Source organism: Suricata suricatta, chromosome 13 (assembly GCF_006229205.1).
Source record: "Suricata suricatta isolate VVHF042 chromosome 13, meerkat_22Aug2017_6uvM2_HiC, whole genome shotgun sequence".
NCBI lineage: Eukaryota > Metazoa > Chordata > Mammalia > Carnivora > Herpestidae > Suricata > Suricata suricatta.
The window spans coordinates 41,095,987-41,119,228 of NC_043712.1; the positions used below are offsets into that span (position 1 = coordinate 41,095,987).

The 23,242-nt window shown below is 34.4% G+C and overlaps 1 protein-coding gene across 1 annotated transcript in view; it reads left to right on the forward strand.

Annotated features, from left to right (window-relative positions):
- The window catches only part of LINGO2 (leucine rich repeat and Ig domain containing 2), a 1,051,930-nt gene that overhangs the window by 347,223 nt on the left and 681,465 nt on the right, over nucleotides 1–23,242 (forward strand). Inside the window, exon 3 of the mRNA XM_029920927.1 lies at nucleotides 18,614–18,701. The gene's annotated coding sequence lies outside the window, so the exon portion shown is untranslated. The remainder of the gene's footprint in view (nucleotides 1–18,613; nucleotides 18,702–23,242) is intronic.

Sequence of the window (23,242 nt, forward strand, 5' to 3'; positions counted from 1 at the left end):
TTCAAACTTGGAAGCTTTGTTGTGATAACTTCTGAGCTTGTTCTTGGCTCAGTGCATGTTTGACTGAGAAGTCTTCCCTTCTAAGTACTCCCTTTTGTCACAACAAATGCTATTTAGGGGACTAATGAGCTGAGATCATAAAGTGAATCCTTAAAGGAGTTTAATAGGGTCATTGTGAGACACTCTGCCAAAGGTAATATATTTCTGGCTTCCAGTGTTTACTATATTGTAGTGAATATGTATGTGAAGGTTCAATTTTTACCATATGTGTAATTACATGAATGAGCATAGAACTGTTCTAAAGGAAAAGGTTTGGGTTCAAAATTTCAGGAGCTTGTTCAAAGTCAACTGATGGTTTTTTTTTTTCTTACAAGAGTTCAAACCTTATACTTTTTTCCATGCGTAATGCAACTGACACTTCTTTCTCCTTTTTTCCGCACTGAGTCCATGCTAGTAACTGTAACTTGGCAGGTTTCATTTATGGTTTTTGGCACAATCATTGTATCTTATTACAATAAAACTACGTTATTGTACAGCCCTGTTTCAGGAAATGAGAAAATAGATTTGGCATAAAAATATTGAACAAAAGCCATACCTTGTGTGTTTGCACTAAAACAAATAAGCCAGATTAAACAAAAACGCACCATGGTTGTTGTATTCAGTTTGAGCCTACATGGCGATTTTTGAGTGTGTATCTTCAAAGAGGGTGCAAAGATTAGTGTGATAGTTTGAGTAACAGGCACATTGTGAAGTAAGACAGTTCTGAGGGAGGGAGGGAGGGAGAGAGAGAGAGAGAGAGAGAGAGAGAGAGAGAGAGAAAGAATGACCTGCATATGTTCACTCAAAAGAGTAATGAGGAGAGCCATATGTTGAACAATTTCTTTCTCTTTCTCTTTCTTTTCTTTTCTTTTTTTTGAGTAGACTTATGACAGAAGAGTCTCCAGCATAGTATTCACGATAGCCTTTGTTTCTCATAATTTCTGCCCTTGGCATTGTAAAAATGACCGAGGGATTTCACTTGACTTAGCTATTTAAGATTATCATTTGAAAATTCAAACATAACACTGAAAATTAACTTGAGGCCAATCTTAGTTATATTATATATGAAGCCCTACCTTGTAAAAAGGGGTAGTATTAAGAATTTCCAAAATATTCCTCCTCTAGTACAATATCATTCATAAATCGCCCTTATATAAAGGCTGTGCATAGCTTTAAATATAAGTTGACATGTTGTCTAGTGTATAAATAAGTCAATATTTCTTAACCTATATGATTACCCATCTTCCATGGATAGTTTGTGGGTTATAATGATTCCTCTTAATCAAAAATTTCTTTCATCATTGTCCAGGTGCATTCTTTGGTAATCTCCCCTTCTTTTCTTCCCTTGAATATGGCCAATAATGTAAATACCTGGAAAAGCAGTGTAATGACTTATCTCTGTTAAGATGAATTTTTACTACAAGTGCAACACAGAATTTGAAATGACACATCTTCTAAAGGTATCTTTTCTTATATTCAACATGAATTTCACTGTTTCAAAATTTGATCCTTAGTGGACGATGGATCTTTAGACACTCATATCACTGGAAATGATTATTAAAATCTGTTCTGATAAAAAATCTAAGCCAAGAGAAATGAACAGACTGAGATGAATATTCCATTAAACATAACTTATCAGACAAAAATGTTTAATCGGTATGAAACTACGTCTAGAGGCTTGTTATTGTCTATAGAGAGTAGTAAAGTATAGGATTAGGTCTAGAAGCTGACTATTCACTATGGCTAAAAAGCATAGCCCAAGATTAATGAGCAGGTGTTTTCCATGCTGTTTATATATCTATGTAGTTTGAAAACAGTCCCATGATTGTACTCTATGAAATTAAATGTTATTTGAGGACCTTTGAATATTGATACAAATTTTCTACCTGGTACTTTAGCCAAACATTTGCACTATTAGTGTTCAGGCCAATTTTGAGCTATTAAAAGCCAAAAAAATTTAGTTTTCTATTTTAATGAGCTCTTTTGCACTACAGTAATTTTAAAATGTCAGTTTAATCAATAATATGTACAGTAGCAGAGCCTTTGGGCATTTAAAATGTCAGTTGTTTAATTTTGAAAAATGGATATTGCCCTTACAAAATCATCTGGTCAAGCATTTGCATTATATTACACTTAGCACAGAGACTTATATTGTACTTAGAATATCTCAATCAATTATATCAAGAAGATACAAGGCTTGGGGATCTTTACGTGTAATATCCAATTACCAGATCTTGGGGCCTGATTAATTTTAGCGATTTCTTTTCCATACAGTGAAACAAAATGGCAGAAGGAAAGAGACTTAAGCTGCTATAAAACGGTTCAAATTATACAGTAGAACTTTGGGTTATTGATTATCTCTTTGCATCCCCTGCCCTCATGCTCAAATTACATGTATATATAGAGATAAAACTTTATTATGCAGGTTCGCAACCCCCAAGCTGATGAATTCTAGAGTGAGGGCATGACTTTTAGTATTGACTCAACAGGTAATGGTGGAAGTGAGTGGTCATAATAGAATTTGAGGAATGGTAAGGAAGTCTGTATGTGCAGAACTATACACCTACACACACGCACTCTCTTTCTCTCATACACACACACACACACACACACTCACAACATATAAAAATAAATAGCTAGTTGATTTGTCACAAAATTTGTAAAGCATCAATGGGATCTCCGACTTAGAATTTAAGTGAGTGGGAAAATACAAAATTCACTTTAAGGAATTCTAAGGAGTATCTCAAAGACAAAGGATTATTCTCCAAAATGACTAAAACTTAGAAATAATGGAAGGTCTATATGAAGATCAGTTATGAGAGACATAGGATATATGATAACAAAACAGAAAAAAATCTAATAGATTTCAAATAAAAGCATTTTAATTTAATTTTTAAATGCTTTATTTATTTTTGAGAGAGAAAGAGAGAGAGATGGCTTGAGCAGGGAAGAGTCAGAGAGAGAGGGAGACACAGAATCTGAAGACAGACTCCAGACTCTGAGCTATCTGTCAGCACAGAGCCTGACACGGGGCTCCAACCCACGAACCGCGAGATCATGACCTGAGCTGAAGCTGGATGCTCAACCAACTGAGCCACCCAGGTGCCCTCAAATAAAAGCATTGAATGGAGAGTTAAGGTCACGGATCTTTTACATGTTATGTAATTCTTATAAAAGCAGAAATTTATTTAATGGTAATTAAAACTTTTTCTAGAAAAGATATCGATTTCTATGCTATTTTCATGATAATTAATAAATAAAGCCATCAGCGAACACTTACTCTTTACCAGCCACTGTGCCTTGACTTTGCATAAATTAATGCCTATTTGATAGTATAATTCCTCATTTGAATATGAAGACTTTCTGACTCACATGTTAAGTACCTTGGCAAAGTTACACAGCAGTAAGTTGTAGGCCTGATATTCAGACTCACGTCTCTCTGAGCCTAATAGTTATTCTCTTCATCACTGTGCCTACTACCTGTCCTCCACCAGGTGCCACAGACATCAGGGAGTCATGTCATTTGATTACTAGTATTACTAGTAACAGGTCCCCTGTTAGAAAGAGAAAAGTAAAAAAATTACCTGGGAGGTAATTACAGAACTTACATCAAATGATAAACTTACATCATTTTCACATTCCTGTGAATTACTTTTTGAGATTCTTGTCCCTTTTATTATTTATTTATTTTTTTTTTAAATAATAGTTTATTGTCAAATTGGTTTCCATATGACACCCAGTGCTTTTCCCCACAAGTGCCCCCCCTCCATGACCATCACCCCCTTCCCCCCTCTCCCTCCCCCTTCAGCCCTAGGTTTATTTTCAGTATTCAGTAGTCTCTAATGATTTGTGTCCCTCTCTCTCCCCAGCTCTCTTTCCCCCTTCCCCTCCCTATGGTCCTCTGTTAGGTTTCTCCTGTTAGACCTATGAGTGCAAACATATGGTATCTGTCCTTCTCTACCAGACTTATTTCACTCAGCATGACACCCTCGAGGTCCATCCACTTTCCTACAAATAGCCAGATTGTAGTCTTGTCCCTTTTAGATGAGAACTTGGGAGAGCCAGAGGGCAGAAAATATTTGAAAGGAAGAGCAAAATTGCAGATAATGGTGATGCAACAGTGAAAAAGATGAACTGTGAAGAGCTTGATGTGGCTAAAATTAGCTATTTTTTACTTCTTGTATGCATAAGAAAAGGATAAAATAACTTAAGGGGTACAGAAGTTAGTTTAGCAATGTAAAAGACACACCGACACTAACATACTAATATAACACTGTGTGTTAACAATACTGGAATTAAAAAAAAAAAAAAAACAAAAAAAAATGTAGGGGTGCCGGGTGGCTCTGACTCTTGTTTAAGCAAGACTGGTTGGTTGGTTAAGCATCTGACTCTTGTTTCCACTCAGGTCATGATTTCATGGTTTGTGGTATCAATCCCTGTGTTGGGCTCTGTGCCGATAGTGGGGAGCCTGCTTTTGATTTTCTCTCTCTCTCTCTCTCTCTGCCCTACTCTCTCTGTCTCTGCCCTTCCCCTGCTCATGCACTCTCTCTCAAAATAAACACTTAAGAATAAAACTAAATTAAAAATTAATAAAATTAAAAAATGTAAAGGCCAAAAAATTGAGAGAAAAGAAGCAAAAGTTTAATACATCATTATATGTACTTAAAGTGTATTCATTATATGTACTTAAAGTGTATGAGTACATAATACCAAATGTGTTCTTTGACCGCATGTGAGAAATGGCTGCAATGAGAGGGAAAAGGAAGGAATAAAGGAAATATGCTAATATTTGATGAGCATCTCCTGTGTGCTAGCACACTTAGATTCTTCCATTCTCCCAATTCTACAGGGAGCAGAAGGGAGTTAATATGCTTGCCTCATAGCAGATCCTGAATGACTGAATGACAGTACTGCCTTAATAAAGCTTATTACATTCTACATCCAACTTTTCACTTAATTTGTTTAACTACATTATGAACAATTATTTCATTAACAGATGATTATTGAGCCCTGGTTATGTGGTTGGTGTTGAGATGGAAGCAAAGTAAGATACAGTTTAGGGATTAACAGCTCAATATTATATATACAAATGATTACAATGTAAGTGTAATAATAGTGGCTTAAGTCATATTGCTTAGGGGCATAAAGGAGGGGATAGGCAACATTTTTACTGCTTGGAGTTGAAGGACTTAGAAAGCCTGACTTAAGTGGGAAAATAAAAAAACAACTTAGGATCTTTCTATGAAGAAACAATGGAAGGATACTTTTAGTAGAAGGGTCACAGTACCAAACCAGACAGAAGATGAAGACGTGCCCATCTAGCAATTGGTAGGTACTTCACAGGGTCAGGGCTAGCACAAATCATAGCTAAAATTTTATGTGAGCTCATTTGTCTTGCTTTAATGATAATCTATGGAACCTGAAGAGAGATTGTATGACCTCAGAAATTTATTTCAGCCTTTAGATTCAGTGAACAGCAATAAGAATGATACTAGCACACTGATTTAATATGAAGAATGGTAACGTAGTGGGAAACGTTTGGGGTGGAGCATTAGGACATATATAATTAAATTGTTTAAGTATTGGAGCAAACCAGAGCCTTTTTCAGAAGACCTATTTTAAAACTGTAACAATGGAAATTGAAGACCTTTGAATTCAATTCTGCCTATCTTCATGGGGTTTCAATAACTACTATATCTAGGTCATTTCTGATTTCATAATTGAAATAAAAAGTCAAAATATAATCATCAGTTACAAAAGAAAAATATCAGAAATATATTATAGTATATCTTATCATGGAGATGGGTTCTTTCTGTTATTATCTCAAGAAGAGGGTGCTGGGAATACTCAGAATCATTCATTTTAACTGTTTTCCAATTTTCATCACTCTACCTATTAACTGAATAATTTACATCAGAGAATGTATATTTTGCTACTTTTAATTCAAAGACATCTTACCGGTAGTAGCTTTAATTAAAATGTACTTATTTTTTCAATTCCTGTGTTTTTCTTTATTTTTTAATTTTTTTTAATGTTTCATTTATTTTTGATACAGAGAGAGACAGAGCATGAGAGGGGGAGGGGCAGAGAGAGAAGGAGACACGGAACCGGAAGCAGGCTCCAGGCTCTGAGCTAGCTGTCAGCACAGAGCCTGATGCAGGGCTCGAACCCACGAACGTGAGATCTGACCTGAGTTGAAGTCGTAGGCTTAACCAACTGAGCCACCCAGGCGCCCCTTCAATTCCTGTGTTTTTAAAATAATAAACACTGATCTGTTTTAGAAATAGTATCACTCTTCAATATTAAGTTTTGGTATAAAAATTCTTTTTATTATTTAACTCTGTATGATTTCCTATTCTTAAGTATATTCAAAATAACTGAAAAACTTAGCAATATTTATAATTAACATGGTTCCATAAGTCCTTACAAATTATGGTAAATATATAGTAATGCATATAGCATGAACAAATTTCCCTGTTTTATTAATTTCAAATCATACTTCTAGGCACACAAAATATAGACTTATGACTGTAGAATTATATCCATAATAGTGAAGCTGTCTTATAAAAGTACCTGGCAAAATGAATAATGATGTAAAGAAAAGTTTCAGGAAAGTAAATTAAAACCTCCCCAAGATCCCTAAGCAATTATCAATATCCTGTATTATAAAAAACTATGTAAAAAGGCTAAAAGATGACCTATGAAAATTGAATCTGACTTTAGCTATGCCTGTTTCATTGATAAGTTATTTTGCAAGAAGTGAACATTTAAAGCAAAGATTTGACAACGCCACCAACATGCAAGTAAGACATAGTCCAATGAATGTGAAACAGGCTAAGGAAAGGCCAGTGTAGTAGGGTTCCGTGAGCTCCTTTGCACCCACATTCATCACCTCCAGGGATATAATGATATTCCAGTGTGCAGATGAGAGGGACCACCATGAATTCAGGACTATTTCTTATATTATAAAGGGTTGCACCTCTCCTTTCCTGGACAGCAGACAGCCTCAAGTTTTAGTCATTGCAGGAAGGGGCTGAATACAACCACTGTGCTCACGTGTTGGCAACAGTGTCCTCTGAGGGTGAAAGGAGTCAGAGAATACTCATTATAGGATCTGGAAGCCTAGGTTCTGCGGCCAGCTCAGTTCACTTTCAGCAGCTCACTCAGTCCCTCTGGATCTGTACTTCCTGATGTGTTCAAATATGACTTGGGGCCAGATCATTTTATGGGTCCTTTTAGAATAAAATTATTTTACGGGTGATTGAGTCATAAACTTTCACTGAGGAGAACCTATTTCTCAGGAGTCTACACTCTACTTCATAATCTTTACTGTAGATTTTTCTTTCAAAATTCTTCAGATATTACTTAGGCTAAATATTATAAAGGAACACATTTTGGGAACAGTCCTGCATATATGGTGCTTTTGCAGAGATAGGACTGTGTCTGGCTCAGGAGTTGATTCATCCACTGTAGATCTGACCCTTTACCCAAGAATCATCAGCTCCAGAAACTAGGTGTCTGTTTCCCTAAGCAAACACATTCCACCCATCTCCATGTCCCTCTATCCTTCTTGCTTTCTATTTTTTCCCCCATTTCCTGCATCCCTTTTTTTCTCTATCTGCCTTCTGTAGAAGGCTCAGGCAGTGATGTTAAGATACAGAGACACAGTTAGTTGAAATGTCTCTTTTAAAAACACCACTGGATGGGGCTGGATTTTGCTATCTTGCCCCTCTCCCAGAGGAATAACTTAAGTGGAGTTGTCCTTACAATCATCTGGTTACCAACCTTCCATTAACTTTGTCAGTAAAACCAGTGATTGTAGAAAAATTCTAAGTTCAAAAAAACCAATAAACAAGAACAACCTTGAGTTTTGGGATAAGAAACCAGAAGATTTAAACCACAGCTCTATTACTTATTAGCTAAATAAAATAGGGAGATGTGCCGTTGAATTCTGAGTCCAAGTGTCTCCTTTTCTGTACTATAAGAATCATGACCTCATGAGTTCATGAATAGACAAAGTGTAGGGCTCCGGGCACATAGTTAGAATGTGATAAAAACTCTCCTTTACAACTGAGATATGCAGACAATAAAAGGAGATTTCCTAATATATCTGAAATAGCAGTTTGTGACCTATGATTTTTTTGTTCAGGCCAGTGACTTGCCCTGTTTTTCACCTCAGTCTTAGTCCCTTCCCAAGACATTTATTCAATAAGTGTATAGTGAATAAAAAAAAATTGTTGAGCAATATCATTCAATATATTTTTTCAATATTTTATAAAAGGATTATGAAAGAAACTGGGATTGATCCATGATACAAAATGACTCTGGTGGTTCAGTTTTTAAGTAATATACGATAATACCTCTGCTATGATATTAGGGAAGCAAACTGAAGGATAAACACAAATGCTATCAAAGTGTTTGCCAAGATGACTTGTAAGCTAGAAGATATTAAAACATAAAATGAATATTCCTAAGAAAGCAGGAAAAAAAGCAACTCAACAGGATTTGGTATCTTCTTTTATAATTTTATCCCCAAATCTACATTTAATGGTGGTTATAAAAGTTTGAACTCTAAGTGTCTAACATTTTTTACTGTAAGAGTCTTAAGATTCTCTATTTTTTAAAAATTTTTTTGAGGAATAGGGTAGCAGTAGTTTTCTAACAAGCATCAGCAGGACATTTTCATTAATTATGCCTTAGAAGGCTTAAAACAACAATTCAGAGAGATCAGAACCAAAGTTAGAAGATGAATTATGTGGGAAAGTGAGTTTTGAGATTTTCTTGGTATAAAATCTGGTCAAAAACTGTATTGTAGTTTTGATAATAGTGAAGAGATTTTTTTTTAACTCAGAAATATTTTATCAGAACTTTTCCCTGAGAGTCATCATTTTTTTTTTAAGCCACTAATGGCCAATCAAGACAGAAATGAAAGGGGATGAAACAATTTCCTATCATTTTTTTTCAGGTATTTTAGTCATTTCTTAAATACCTTTGAATTGAGAAATAATTGAATGGATACAATATTAAGATTTTCTTTGGATCCAGTCAACTTTGCAAACAAGTGAAACAGACTATCACATATTATCCCTAAGTCTGTGTTGTATAATTTTATGGACATTAGAGACCCATGTACCAAAAGATGACTGATCTGTATTATTTTTGTGTTTTTTCAAATTCTTTCGTCTGTGCACTCATAGATTCATACATTTATTCAACTGATTTATTTAATGGGTATTAATTGAGCTCTTCCTAAGCTAAACACTGTTAGAGGCACCAAATTTATGATGGTAAGAATATAACCATGGTTTCTGTTCACCTTGAATAGGCACAATTTTGAGAAAGGCAAATATAATCAATATAATTTCAGATAAATGTAATTATAGCATATATTATAGATAAATATAAATATAAATATAGATAAATATGACTTCCTTGAATAATGATAACTCACATTTAATGTGAGTGCTTAATGTTCCAAGCACTATTTGGGGTATTTGAATGTAATTCGCTTAGTCCTTACCACCATCCTTTTAGGTAGATACTGTTATATACCATTTTATACATAAGGAAACTAGGTCACTTGGGTCTGTGAGTCAGTTGAGCATCCCACTTTTCATTTCTACTCAGGTCATGATCCCAGAGTCATGGGGTCAAGTCCCATGTCAGGCTCAGAGTGTGGAACCTGCATGAGATTCTTTCTCTCTCTTTCTTTCTCTCTCTCTCTCCCTCCCTCTGCCCCCTCCTCCACTATCTAAAATATAAATACATACATACATACATACATACATACATACCTAAAAATAAGGAAACTGGAGCCTAGCAAGGATAAAAAGCTTCCCCAATGGCAAACAGTCTGGCAGATGGTGCATTGAAGAGTCAGATTCAGTAAGTGTGCAATCAAATCTTGTGCTCGAAACCACTATATTATTGTGAAAAAAAAATGGCAGGGTCAGACCACTTGAGGAAGCTGTAACAGACTATCAGAGGGGATTCCCATTTAGAATGAGGTAAATATGGGGTGCCTGCATAGCTCAGTTGGTTGAGCATCCAGTTTCGGCTCAGGTCATGATCTCACGGTTCGTGGGTTTGAGCCCCACATCAGGCTCTGTGCTGACAGCTAGCTCAGAGCCTGGAGCCTATCTCCGGATTTTGTGTCTCCCTCCCTCTCTGACCCTCCCCTGCTCATGCTGTCTCTCACTCTTTCCCCAAAATAAATAAAACATTAAAAAAATTTTTTTTTAAAGAATGAGATAAATATTTAGAAGTAACATTAAAGCTGAAAGCTAAGGTGGGAAGGAAATAGCTAGGCAAAGAGTGGGGAGAGGACTAATAGAGGAACAGCCCCTGTAAGGGCCTTGAAACCAAGCTATGCTCCTAGCACAGATGGAGTCTGGTGAGTGAGGGAGAGAAAGCCAGGAAGTGAGACTGGAGAAGCCAACTGTGGCCTGAAGGGGAGAAGTAGAGAAAGAGAGAGATTGTGATTGATTGAAAGAGCAAAAGAAAGAAATATAAAGTCTCTCAAGTACAAAGGGAAGTCATTGTTTATAGACATACATGATCTAATTGATATTTTAAGATAACTCTAGATGGAATATAGAAAATGGATTGGAAGGGCAAGAGGACAAGTAGAAAGACCAGGTAGGAGACCATGAGAGTAACCATGGAGGAGGTGGCAATGGAAGACAATAACATGTATATAGATTCAGGGTGCACCTGAGGAGGGGAGAGAGCCCAGGACAACAACAGTTTGGACTATTGGGTTTGGATTTCTGAGGTATGGTACTACTACCTGACATTCTCACCATTAGGATTGTTATCCTTAATTATGACATTTTCTCTCAAAACCCTCAGTTAAATGTACTACTAGTAACTGGAATCACATAGGATTTTTTCATTGGTTTATTAAATGAAGTTTATTAAATAGAACAAGAATTTAATGGATATGAATTAGGCAGTTGCAAATGGAACACAAGGGCCCAAGTGACAACCTGAGAGCTTTGGATGATTGAAGTGAAGGTGAGGAATGGGAGGTGAGAATCCAATGAAGATGTCTACTGAGTTAAGACTGGTCTTTTTTGTGTGTTTGGAGGTGGCAATGCCAGGCAGGTTTTGCAGAAATATCACTGCAAAATAAGCTCACATAAGCTTCTCAATTTATTCATTAACTCACCTATACAATAAATATATATTGATACAGACTTACTATATGTTCAGTACTCTACCAGACATTGTGAATATTTGGTAAACTATGTAGGAATGGCCATCCCTTTAGAAAGATTTAGCTCTGTCATGTTTCAGTCACCTGTTTGTGCCACCTGATATGAACTTCTATGGCTTAATTTTTTTTCTTTCTTTCTTTTTTGTTTTTGGACTAAGTGTGGTTAAGATGGTTAAGGAACATTTTTGTACATACTGTTATCAGAATGCCATTATTAGTGTCTTGTAATAAGAGATAATATTGCATTATTCCTAACAGCTCCAGCTCTGGAGTCATGAACCTAGTTTAAATGCCAGGTCTGTTAATTACTTGATTAGTTACTCTTTCTATGCTTCAATTTTCCATCTTTCGATTGGGGTAGGAATAGTATCATCTGATTGTTCTGAGAATTAAGGGAGTAAATATATGGAAAGTACTTAGAATAGTGCCTGGCATGTGGAAAGTGTTCAGTGTATATTTGTTATTATTTTAATATATATATAAGGAACAAAAAATGATCTAATATGTACATGTGTGTGTAATTTAAAGAGATTTTTTAAAGATACATTTTTAATGTTTATTTATTTTTGAGAGAGATAGAGAAAGAGAGAGTGTGAGTCAAGGGGAAGGGGCAGAGAGAGGGAGACACAGAATCGGAAGCAGGCTCCAGGCTCTGAGCTGTCAGCACAGATCTCACAAGAGGTGAGATCATGACCTGAGCCAAGGTCGGTCACTTAACATACTGAGCCACCCAGTTGCCCCTGAAAGGTATGTTTTAAGACAAAATGAAATATATGGTTTATTTTCAAAAATTTGTAGCTGTGGTAGAATTTCAACTTTTTAGAAGGTTAAGCACAATGAAAACTTTTAACTTGATTGACCTAATAAAAAGATAGATAGCAGTGTATTTTTTTATACTTTTGGGTTTTGAAAGATTAAAGCAAATAAAAATACCAGCATCTCTACCATGTACATCTCTAAGAAAGTCAAGAACAAAGGGAAATGTAAGTCACTGAAGCAATCCAGAGTGAAGTCCCTTCATCCTTTTGGGAGCCACGAAACAAAGCAGTTTAAAATTAGGCAAGTTAAAACAAAGAAGAATCAAAAATCCTCCTTTTATCACTGTTTTGTTCTGCTGAAGAACAGGTGATGTGCATTTTATACTAAAATAGGATTTAATGTACTGAACTTGCAAGATTCTCTTTTGGCATGTTCTAGGGTAACATGTTGTGAATGGAATCTCTATAGAGTGATTCAGTCAAGTAATAATGTCATTATGCTTTTATTTTTTAATTTGGAAATATGTTGACCTTCAATACTAAAAAGTTCTATTGAATTCCGAGTCAAAATTACTTAGTGAATTTATTCCTTTATTTTTATAATGTTTATTTATTTATTTCTGAGATATAGAGTGGAGGGAAGAGAGACAGGTAGAGAGAATCCCAAGCAGGCTCCATGATGTCAGTGCAGAGCCCGACATGGGGCTCAAACTTATGAACCATGAGGTCATGACCTGAGTTGAAATCAAGAGTTGATTTTAACCGACTGAGTCATCCAAGAACCCCTAGTGAATTTGTTTCTATTTTCCCTCTATGTTCCCTCTATTGCTTCAGAAAATAATATAGCTGATTTACTATATTAGTATTATGAATTATCTAGCTTAATTCTTAGTATTAGTATAGGTGTGTTGTGATATTAGAATTAAGAGTTATATAGTTAATGAGAAAGGGGAACCCTTATGCTCTGTTGGTGGGACTGCAAATTGGTATAGCTACTCTGGTAAACAGTATGGAGGTTCTTCAATAACTTAAAAATAGAACAAACTTATAACCCAGCAACAGCACTACTAGATATTTATCCAAAAGATACAAAAATACTGATTCAAAGGGGCTCTTGCATCCCAATGTTTATAGTAGCACTATCAACAATAGCCAAATTATGGAGATGGGCCAAATGTTCATTGACTGATGAATGGATAAAGAAGTGGTGTATATATAAATGATGGAATATTACTCAACCAACAAAAAGAATGAAATCTTTCCATTTGCAATAATGTGGATGAACTAAAGTGTAATATGCTAAGAGAAATAAGTCAGTCAGAGAAAGACAAATACTATGTAATTTCAATCATATATTGAATTTAAGAAACAAAATGGATGACCATAAGTGAAGGGAAGGAAAATAAAATAATATAAAAACAGAGAGGTTTACCATAGGAGACTCTTAACTGGGAGAACAAGGGTTGCTGGAGGGAAGGTAGTGGGAGGATGAGGTAAATGGGTGATGGGCATCAAGGAGGGCACTTGTGATGAGCACTGGATGTTAATATGTAAGTTGATGAATCACTAAATTCTCCTAAAACCAATACTACACTATATGTTACATGTTAAATAACTTGAGTTTAAATTAAATTTTGGCCAAAAGAAGAATTATATGCTACTTTTATTAAATTAGAATTAAGATCTAATGAATGATATATTCTATTTATTACATCCTAATGGAAATGTAATGTTGAATAAACTTGTGATTCCAGGAAATGTCATTTATATTATATGAATCTAATAAATTAATTACTATTAATTAAGCAAGTTACTAAGCAAAAACACCTTGTTGAAAATAATGGATATTATATTTTTGTATAAGTCTTAATAAAAGTTTTTAGTATAAGTTTAGAATTTAACATTAATTATCAATTCAGGAAAAAGAAAGCTTTTGTTCAGAACTTCACTTTTATTTAACAATCCTGAAATCTTAATGATAAAACACTTAACTCATCCAGTTCTGGTCAACTGCACTCATTACAGATTTCAAGTTTTATTAAACACCACTGAATTGAATTTTACATCCATTCTAACCAGTCCCATGACCAAAGTTATCTATATTCTGGAGGCAATGTGATACTTTGGAAAGTTCTGTGATCTTGAAAAAAATTGTTGTGTCACTTTCTAAGCCTTAGTTTCCTTATCTGTTAAAGGCCAGTACTACCTACCTTATATGATTTATCATATGCTGAATATACTAAATTAAAGTTTTAAGGCATCATAATTAGGTTCACAGTAGCAGCTTATTTCACTTCTATTTTATGACCAAAAAGAAAAAAAATAATATCAAGAGGAGACAGATGTCATACAACAATTTACAACATTTGGTCTTCTCTATGTACAACTCTCTCCCTAATGCAGGATAGACCAGTTCTTTAAACCAAAATCTAAGCTATCCAACATGTTGATGAGACTCCAAGTCAAAGGCTTTAGAGCACTAGGATCCTCCTTAGGAGATACTGTGTTGTTTGTTTAAGAGATCATCCCAAAAATTAATTGCTGAGAACTTTGTACAGTGATAGCATCATCTTCTCTGTGTTAATTCCTTAGATGTGGTCTTCTGTGAAAGTTGCAACAGTAACAAACATATATTTTTACTTGTATATTTTTAAGTGTGTGTGTGTGTGTTATTAAATATATCGATAGGTTGAACAGAGCCTGTTGTATAGTGAGTATTAATAATGGTGAATAAAAAAATTCAGTAGGTCAGAGATTTACTTTCCTTTTAGGAAAAGATGTCATATACTCTCTATATATTTCTTCTAAAAAAGTCTTCTCTCATTTCCCCCAGTTTGAGATACAGTATGACAATCACTGGAAACTGTTGTAGAAGAGGAGATAAGAATGGTAAAAATGTCTGATTTTTCATTTAAAGCAAGCACTTTCAAACTCTTGCCCTTAAGCATGTGTAAAGAAAGAAATGTAAATCATAACTGAGGGTATTTATACCTAGAAATACCTCACTGTGTTAGTAAGTATTTTTCCCTCGAAAATAGCACTGAAGGTCCAGAAAGACTGTTATTTATTTATTTATTTATTTATTTATTTATTTATTTATTGGTTTCCAAACACTCCTTAGCACCACACCACAAACCTAGAGAGTCTTCTTATCCCACTTTGAAGCCATTTAAAATATTGCTTATCCTTGGAGGTTATTATATTCATCTCAAGAAGTAAATAAAACAGCAATTATTCTTTTACAAATTTCATTGGCATATATATAATATTGAAGTTAAAGTCACTCATTTGAATAGGCATTAAACCTGCCTGGCTTGTATCTTAAAAATATTAATCCCTATGGAATTGTTTCAGCATCTTCATTGAGCCTTTTTAATATTTTTTTCTTTCTTCACTATTATATCCTCCTCTTAGTAAGATTTTCTCTCATTTTATAGACAGTGATAACAGTAACAGCTGCTCTTTAATTCCTCACTGAATTCTAGGGACTGGGGTAAGTGCATTGTGCTTTCATTCCTGCATTAGCCCCCTGCTGCACTTAGAGTCCTTATTTGATCAGTACTGCATACCCATTTGGGATGCGGCTACAGTATGTAATCATCTCTTTATACAAAGACAACAGAAAATGAGGGAGACAATATCAGGTAGTCAGGAGAGAACAGATTTGGAAGCAGAAAGCCTGGATTATTGTTTTATTTCCATCAGTAATTAATCACATAATCTTAGGAGGGGAAGAAATGACATAATTTTTGTAGACTTAAGGTAAAGAAAAAATTGTGTATATTTTATGAACTGTTTCTAGGTTTGCTCTCAGGGTTATGAGGTATACTATCTGCTTTAGGTATGATTTTTATTGACTGTCCTATGCATGTGGGCTATTTTTTTTTTAATTTTATCTACAACTTCAACAATTCTATTCCTTCAACTCCTACCCCCTCAAAAAAAATACCATATAGACATATATACTTTTATGAGTTTTATCATCACATTTCTCCCCACCTTATTTCTCCATTACCTTATCTGTTTCCAAATTTATTATTTTTTCTATTTAGCAAAATAGTCTCTCTAATCCCTTATATCTAGTAGCTTCTTTTGCATTCATGCCATTTACTTTATTATCATAAGACATTTTTCATTTCCCTCAAGCAATATTTGGTCTTAAGTACAGTTATCATGTTTTAAAAAAAATTAGGAAATTCCAGTATGGGTTAAAGGTATAATCCATATTCTTTCTTCCTTAAAGATGTCATAAATTTAATCTTTGAATGTAATAATAAGCAAAAAGACTTGTGAGGGTCAAGAATCATCCCCTCACCCCAATGGAATGCTAAACTGCAAGTTTCAGGTAACTAGATAATGGATTTTATTTGGTAATTTTCATATTTCCTATACACTCAATGATTCAATAAATACCTTAGACATTAAAAGACATTTAAAAATATTTAGAACTTAAAATTTATAATTAGTTGAAAAGAGCACTTTATGGAACAGGCAACTTCCGATTTAGGATTTTTTTTTCCAGTTTAGGATTTTATGCTGAGACATATGGTGTAGAAGACAATGGCTACTGTCTGCAAAGTGTGACCCTGCATATGTCTTGTTGATTAAATGAGATGGGCATATGAAAGCATCTATCATGGCACTTGTCACAATGAACCTTTAGTAATAGTTTAGGGATCTTTGCTGCAGAATTACAAATGATAAAATGGAAACAAAGCACATAATTGTGAATACAGCATTAGAAGGTGATGAGGTATTAGCTTAGTTGATGTGTTCTCTGGGAAGGAGGATAGTTCTTCAAAATGTCTAGAAATTCTTAAAATGCTATGCAGCCTTTCCTGGTATTTTACCATTTTCCTGGCTAGTTTCCTACTATTCTGAATTTTAGAATCCTCTCTTTCCTGCCAAAAGTGGTCAACACTTTCCTTCACAGTTTGTTTCTCCCTAATGTAAATGTAGCTTCTGATAGCTTTCTAGAATGTAATGGGACATGTTATTCACAGTACTGAATTTTTTTGGCTGGAAAGCATCTGTTCTTCAAAGTAAGTTCTAATACTCAATAACTGACAAAAGATACAAAGGAGCATATAGTGAGGAATCTAGTTTATCCATCTGTCTTTTTTTCTTTCTTTCTATCTATCTATCTATCTATCTATCTATCTATCTATCTATCTATGTCATATATAAATATATATGCATTTATGTATGTATAGATACAAAATATATGGTAATTAGAGATACATGTGGTTACCAATAGTAGCCTTTAGGAAAATTGAGTTTGTGATGTAATTTGTATGAATTCAGCCCTCTTTTTTGGTCACTGTTCTTTTGGTCACTTTTGTAATGGATTAAGAAGATGCCCATTTATTTCTGTTCTAACCTGCTGCAGGTGCCTGGAAAATTATACTTCTCAGTTAGAAACACCATTTTCCCCACCGTCTCTGTTGCTATCCTGATCTTTGTCACCTACTGGATTAAAGATTTTCAGAAAGCATTTGGAGAGTAGGGGGCAGATGTCCATGGTACTGATACATTGAAATCTGTGCCTGAATTTAACTGTACATGAATGAGGCTTCTTATTGAGAGGAGGATGTAGGAGAGGAATGTAAAACATTTGCCATTCTATCTAAACAATATGTGTTTGAGAATGGAGAAGTAACATTGGACTGCAGCCAAGCACCTATATATCTTGCCTATCACTTTATTTCTCTTTTGGCAAGTAGATCGGAGAAAATATAATTACAAAGTTTCACCTACAAATCATTGAAACAGGTTGTGAAAGTTTGTGCTGATGTGTGTGTGTGTGTTTACTCTATTTAGTGTGTGTTATCTAGAAGCAGAATTCACTTAAATGCCTACATATTGCGTATCAATGCATCAAATGAGTGACATTTATTTCTCACATTCTATTAATCTTTTCCGGAAAAATTAGGGACATGAAGTAAGGAGACTAGCTAATGCCTAGTAAAGAAGTCATTTTTAAAAACTAACCAATTAGCTGGTTTCCCCTACTACTTATAGCTCAGTGTTATAACTAGAAAAAAACATTTATTTTGGTCATGTGAATATAATTTAAATTACAAATGCCTTAGTTTTCATAGTACAACAGTCTTTACCAGTAAAATAACATGCAATTGAGTGGTTTTATTTATTTATTTGGGGGGGGCACGTGGGTGGCTCAGTCGGTTGAGCATCCAACTCTGGCTCAGGTCATGATCTCACCGCTGTGGGTTTGAGCCCCATGTCAGGCTCTGTGCTGACAGCTCAGAGCCTGGAGCCTTCTTCAGATTCTGTGTCTCCCTCTCTCTCTGCCCCTTCCCTGCTCATGCTCTGTCTCTCAAAAAATAAAATAAAATGTTAAAAAAATTTTTTTGTGGTATATTATAACCAGGAGTCTATTTTGGTGCCTTGAAAGTCTCAGATGACATAATTTTCATTGCTATATTGTGCATTTAAAACTGTAATAACAGCTATATGTAATAAGGTACTTTTTAAAAGGCATTGTAGAGTGATTATAAACATTTCACAGCTAATCAGCATCATTTACAAAGACACATATTGCTCTAAATGCATTTTTTCACCTTCTTTATATTTATAGAAAGTGAAGAGTACCACAGGAAGCTGGATCACTGTATCATGAGCTGCTTGGGCTTCTAAAGTATTGGATGGATTTTTAATCATATGAGGTAAATAAATACTAAATTTATTTTAATTGTATTTCCGAATGAAATGAAATTCCATTTTGTGTCTTCAGATTTTCTTTATAACAAGAATGAAATTAATTTTCTTTTATTTAATTATGCATTAATTAAGTAGTTCCTCTGGGTGGTCAGCCCCTAAGTGGCCAGGGGCTATGATATATTGACAATTCCCTGTTAGGCTTCTACATTTTTTTTCTCTAAAACTGTAGTATATGTTATATGTGATATGTTTCTGACAGTTTGTATACCATTTTTACTTGTTTAAACTGATTTTGTCCTTTAGACACTTGGCATCATAGTTAAATGTCATAGTTCAAATGGTTTGTATAAAGTGTGTTAGCTAAAAGTGTTTTCTTTATCAATACTTATGACTTAAATAATGATAGTGGAAGTATATCGCTATTAATTTGAAGTGGAAAGTGAGTTACTTCTAGGTTAGGGTTATTTCTGGGCTCTTTTCTTTTCATTTCTTTTCTTTCTTTTTTTTTTTTCAGTCCCAGCAGATATAACATTTACTCATTCTGTATTTAAAAAAAAATATATATATATATATATAAACGAATTGCAACTACCTCATAGCCTTTTAGTGGCCTTTGTGTGTAGATAAGTAAAGAAAGTAGATGACTTTCTTTTCCCTGCCAAATCTTAATGGCTTTTTCATCTACTCTTTCTTTGCTGGTGGTCATTTACCAAGCATTACAACAGGGTTTTTATTTTTTTATTATTTTTAGTTTTTTCTTAATTGTTTGAGAGCAAATTGAGGCATTGGCAATCACTGCTTTCTGTTCTTTACAGAGGGATGAATTAGGAATTGAGAGGTGCCCAGAAAGATAAGTCTTGACTGGTAACTGTTATGAAAATCTTCATTAAATGCAACTATAGGGAGACATTTGGGACTCCTTGCTTGTGTCCTCATGAAATCCAAAAGTAAAACAAAGAACGTTTTCTTCTGAAAAAAATGGGTTTCCTAGAAAACAAATAGGCCTGCTTCCAGCAGTCCTTCACACGTCTATCAAACAAACAGTAATGGCAAAGAAAGAATGCCTTGTTTGTGAATCGTCTATCCTAGTATAAATGGTAGACACACATGCGTACACACACACACACACACACACACACACACACACACATCTGGGATGATATTTTGGGGCCTACAGGAAACTGACATTCTCTGTGAACAGAAATATAGATTTAAATGAAAAATGAATCTATTTCAAGGAATATTTAAACAAGCATAAAATATACTGAATTGGTGAGATTTTTTTAAAACAATAAAGCCATCATCGATCAAATTTACACTGATCAAAAAGAATGGGAAATGTTGCTATTTGCAATGTGGTTGAAACTAGAGTGTATTATGATAAGTGAAATAAGTCAGTGGGAAAAGACAAATATATGATTTCACTCGCAGACTTTAAGAAACAGTTAAAAAAAAAAAGATGAACATAGGGGAAGGGTAGAAAAAATTAAAACAGAGAAGGAGGCAAACCATAAGAAACTCTTAAATATAGAGAACAAGCTGAGGGTTGCTGCAGGGGAGGTAGCTGGGGGATGGGCTAGATGGGTGAAGGGCATTAATTAAGAAGGGTACTTGTTGGGATGAGCAGTGGGTGTCATATGTAAGTGATGAATCACTAAATTCTACATCTGAAATTAATACTGCCCTGTATGTTAACTAACTTAAATTTAAATTAAAAACCAATTAAATCACAAACTGCATGATGAAACATATGGTTCACATTGTATACGGGTCTCCATTATGTTGACTTAGATGAGATAATAGGGAAGGAATGGACAGTCATGTACAAAGAATTAGGAAAAACTGTTCATTTGTTCAGCACAAAAGTGTCTGTCATTCACAGGTCTCTCCCAATCAAAAAGAATATTCAATGGTACTTAAAATATGATAAATGTAACATGATTTGAAGACACTGTGAAATGTAATTGCTTCTTTGAATATTTCTTAGTACACTCTTTCAGTTATTTTAGCCAGCTTAAGTAATCCTTATAAATTAACCTATTTTTCCCACTTGCATTCATGTGAAGCTCTACAATCTATCCCTGATTGTGAACCCAGAGAACGGTGTTGGTCTTCAGATGTAGATAGTAGACAAAGTGATTTTATTTTTATCAGCAAAAAAATGAAACACACATTATTAATTTATTACATGAGGTTATTTAAAAATTAATATTTTATTTTATTTTGATGGTGTTTTTAAAAGACATCAAAACCACATGGAAACTTTCACTTTAACAAAAATTTAAAGAATATAACAGAAGCAGAATGAAAGCACAGATCCTGTTTCCTCTAGGTTCTTGTTCTAACAGTTAGGCTCATTTTTACTTCTGTTTTCAGTAACCCCTCCCCCAACACTGGTTCCTTCTTTGCACACAATCAAGTCTTCATCTAAAGTGACAAAGACAGATTTTAACATCGCCCTCCTACCACAGGTATTGAACTATTTACCGATTTTTCATTGCTATTCTTTATTTCTTCAAAATCTTTGCTGTGGTATTAAGATGTGTTTTCTCTACTCTCAAGCCATCAGAATATATATACCATAATATATATATATGTATATATATATGCCATTATATATATGTTACATATATGTCATATATTTATGTAAATCAGTTAAGAGGTAAATTATGAAGATAGCATAGACATTTTTCTTGTTCAAAAAATCATAAATTCAAGTTTAGGTTTGTGTCACCAGTGTAATGACTAGTGCGCAAAATTAAAATGTGGATGACATTAACCTTTTGAACAGGGAGGGGGCTATAATTTAGGTCCACACAACCCCAAAGCAGTGTGACCTGATATTGATAAACCTGAGGAAAACTGTTCAGAACATGCATGATAATAAGGGAGTTTTAAAATTTGAAATATTTAGATATGCCTTGTTTTGAGAAGAAGAGATGAACAAGTGTTAGAGATGCTAATTCTCTGTAAATATTTGAATCGATGTTGGATGGGAGGTAGGTTAGTATTTACAGCTGCGACTCTGAGGGATCCTGAGATATTTGGGTCTACTGTGACTCAATATGGGAAATGCTTTTAAAATAACATTGTATGGATTTAAGTGAAGAAAAACTGTCACAAATAGAATTTCCCCCCAAGAAGAATGGGCTGCTTCATAAAGTGGTAGAGATGTCACCTGAAGATGGCTAGCTGGCCAAGTGCTTTTCATTGGGGATTCATGTATCAATTGGTATTTGAAAAGATGATCATTTGTATTTATTTCATTATTCTAGCATTCTTTTATGTGAAGAAATATCCTTTACATGCATAGTTAGTATTCATATACACCATTAATATTTAATACTAAGTGATACTTTTTTATGCTGTATGTTTTCTTAATTTAAGGTGATTTTTTATAAAGAAATTTTATTAAGAAAAATTGCTGAAATGGTTCTATTTTAATTGCATCACTAAGTAAGATAAGGACTTGAAGTCAACTATTTACTCTGTTTTAGTTCATCTATAAAATAAGAAAGTTAAGCAAATGGCCCCAAGATTCTAACTCCAAAAATCTATGAATTTCATCATCTGACCAAAGTTGCCAATAGTGTGGCAGAATTTTAGTGGTTACACTCAGGCACAGAGGAGCGTTCCTAGCTTCTCACTCACTGCCTCTCTCACTTTGGCAATTTATATCTCTGGGGCTTAGTTCACTAGTCTGTAAAAAGATGACGTGAAATTACTGTTCATGGTGTGATATTGTCATGGACGGCCATGTACTAATGATTGTAAGAAAGAATGACTTAAAATCAGCAATTACAAACTACATGCTTTTCCAATTCACTGACCTTGAATTAGAGCCCAATAATTAGGTAGTTACCTAGGAGTAAATTTTACAGCATAAAGTTAAATATTTTATGGGTGCTTTGTTTATTATTGTTTAATGGTTTTGGATTATGGCTAGGGTAAGATATTAGCCTTTACGTTAGACTTTTGTTCATGTATTAGAAAAAAACAAGAGTTTTTTTATTTTGTTTTCTGAGGAGGTCTAGATGTTAGGCAGAGATATTCCCTTTTGTGCTTGCTGCATAGATATAATGTTAGCCAGTTCGAGTAAGTGTTCTGGTTGGGTGTCTTAGCTCCTGAGAAGATGCCAAAATTATGCATGTTTTAAAACCTGTGGATATATCTTTAATTAGTAACAACAAATGTTTGTGGTCTTTCACTCATCACACAATGTATGCATCATAATATCTGTCAGCCAGTATCAGCAAAATAGTGAAATGATATGAATCCTTTTCATTCATCAGGATAGCTTAAATTTTATCAATGGATTAAATAAGACTATTAAAATATTTGTATTTACTCTGTAGACTTGCTTTCATTGAACCACAGCTTAAATCAATTCGATCGATTTACACTGATTTGTGTTATGTATGCTAGAAATCCATGCTTGCATTGACTGTTGTAATGTCATTCATGGTGTGGTTTTCTTCATCCTTTATAAAGTTTCTCCAGCACTGCTAGGGATTTACCCAAGAGATACAGAAATGCTGGTGCATAG